A 3,127-nucleotide genomic window follows, 5' to 3' on the forward strand; every position below is an offset into this window, starting at 1 on the left:
AGCTACAGGTTTATCACCTAATACTTCTCCATGTAATACTCTAAGCTACAGGTTTATCACCTAATACTTCTCCATGTAATACTCTAAGCTACAGGTTTATCACCTAATACTTCTCCATGTAATACTCTAAGCTACAGGTTTATCACCTAATACTTCTCCATGTAATACTCTAAGCTACAGGTTTATCACCTAATACTTCTCCATGTAATACTCTAAGCTACAGGTTTATCACCTAATACTTCTCCATGTAATACTCTAAGCTACAGGTTTATCACCTAATACTTCTCCATGTAATACTCTAAGCTACAGGTTTATCACCTAATACTTCTCCATGTAATACTCTAAACTACAGGTTTATCACCTAATACTTCTCCATGTAATACTCTAAGCTACAGGTTTATCACCTAATACTTCTCCATGTAATACTCTAAGCTACAGGTTTATCACCTAATACTTCTCCATGTAATACTCTAAGCTACAGGTTTATCACCTAATACTTCTCCATGTAATACTCTATACTACAGGTTTATCACCTAATACTTCTCCATGTAATACTCTAAGCTACAGGTTTATCACCTAATACTTCTCCATGTAATACTCTAAGCTACAGGTTTATCACCTAATACTTCTCCATGTAATACTCTAAGCTACAGGTTTATCACCTAATACTTCTCCATGTAATACTCTAAGCTACAGGTTTATCACCTAATACTTCTCCATGTAATACTCTAAACTACAGGTTTATCACCTAATACTTCTCCATGTAATACTCTAAGCTACAGGTTTATCACCTAATACTTCTCCATGTAATACTCTAAGCTACAGGTTTATCACCTAATACTTCTCCATGTAATACTCTAAGCTACAGGTTTATCACCTAATACTTCTCCATGTAATACTCTAAGCTACGGGTTTATCACCTAATACTTCTCCATGTAATACTCTAAGCTACAGGTTTATCACCTAATACTTCTCCATGTAATACTCTAAGCTACAGGTTTATCACCTAATACTTCTCCATGTAATACTCTAAGCTACAGGTTTATCACCTAATACTTCTCCATGTAATACTCTAAACTACAGGTTTATCACCTAATACTTCTCCATGTAATACTCTAAGCTACAGGTTTATCACCTAATACTTCTCCATGTAATACTCTAAGCTACAGGTTTATCACCTAATACTTCTCCATGTAATACTCTAAGCTACAGGTTTATCACCTAATACTTCTCCATGTAATACTCTAAGCTACAGGTTTATCACCTAATACTTCTCCATGTAATACTCTAAGCTACAGGTTTATCACCTAATACTTCTCCATGTAATACTCTATACTACAGGTTTATCACCTAATACTTCTCCATGTAATACTCTAAACTACAGGTTTATCACCTAATACTTCTCCATGTAATACTCTAAGCTACAGGTTTATCACCTAATACTTCTCCATGTAATACTCTAAGCTACAGGTTTATCACCTAATACTTCTCCATGTAATACTCTAAGCTACAGGTTTATCACCTAATACTTCTCCATGTAATACTCTAAGCTACAGGTTTATCACCTAATACTTCTCCATGTAATACTCTAAGCTACAGGTTTATCACCTAATACTTCTCCATGTAATACTCATTACTACAGGTTTATCACCTAATACTTCTCCATGTAATACTCTAAGCTACAGGTTTATCACCTAATACTTCTCCATGTAATACTCTAAACTACAGGTTTATCACCTAATACTCTCCATGTAATACTCTAAGCTACAGGTTTATCACCTAATACTTCTCCATGTAATACTCTAAGCTACAGGTTTATCACCTAATACTTCTCCATGTAATACTCTAAGCTACAGGTTTATCACCTAATACTTCTCCATGTAATACTCTAAGCTACAGGTTTATCACCTAATACTTCTCCATGTAATACTCTAAGCTACAGGTTTATCACCTAATACTTCTCCATGTAATACTCTAAGCTACAGGTTTATCACCTAATACTTCTCCATGTAATACTCTAAGCTACAGGTTTATCACCTAATACTTCTCCATGTAATACTCTATGCTACAGGTTTATCACCTAATACTTCTCCATGTAATACTCTAAGCTACAGGTTTATCACCTAATACTTCTCCATGTAATACTCTAAGCTACAGGTTTATCACCTAATACTTCTCCATGTAATACTCTAAGCTACAGGTTTATCACCTAATACTTCTCCATGTAATACTCTAAGCTACAGGTTTATCACCTAATACTTCTCCATGTAATACTCTAAGCTACAGGTTTATCACCTAATACTTCTCCATGTAATACTCTATACTACAGGTTTATCACCTAATACTTCTCCATGTAATACTCTAAGCTACAGGTTTATCACCTAATACTTCTCCATGTAATACTCTAAGCTAGGGTTTATCACCTAATACTTCTCCATGTAATACTCTAAGCTACAGGTTTATCACCTAATACTTCTCCATGTAATACTCTAAGCTACAGGTTTATCACCTAATACTTCTCCATGTAATACTCTAAACTACAGGTTTATCACCTAATACTTCTCCATGTAATACTCTAAGCTACAGGTTTATCACCTAATACTTCTCCATGTAATACTCTAAGCTACAGGTTTATCACCTAATACTTCTCCATGTAATACTCTAAGCTACAGGTTTATCACCTAATACTTCTCCATGTAATACTCTAAGCTACAGGTTTATCACCTAATACTTCTCCATGTAATACTCTAAGCTACAGGTTTATCACCTAATACTTCTCCATGTAATACTCTAAGCTACAGGTTTATCACCTAATACTTCTCCATGTAATACTCTAAGCTACAGGGTTTATCACCTAATACTTCTCCATGTAATACTCTAAGCTACAGGTTTATCACCTAATACTTCTCCATGTAATACTCTATACTACAGGTTTATCACCTAATACTTCTCCATGTAATACTCTAAGCTACAGGTTTATCACCTAATACTTCTCCATGTAATACTCTAAGCTACAGGTTTATCACCTAATACTTCTCCATGTAATACTCTAAGCTACAGGTTTATCACCTAATACTTCTCCATGTAATACTCTAAACTACAGGTTTATCACCTAATACTTCTCCAT

The sequence above is a fragment of the Tachypleus tridentatus genome, chromosome 13 (genome assembly GCF_004210375.1).
Source record: "Tachypleus tridentatus isolate NWPU-2018 chromosome 13, ASM421037v1, whole genome shotgun sequence".
NCBI classification, from domain to species: domain Eukaryota; kingdom Metazoa; phylum Arthropoda; class Merostomata; order Xiphosura; family Limulidae; genus Tachypleus; species Tachypleus tridentatus.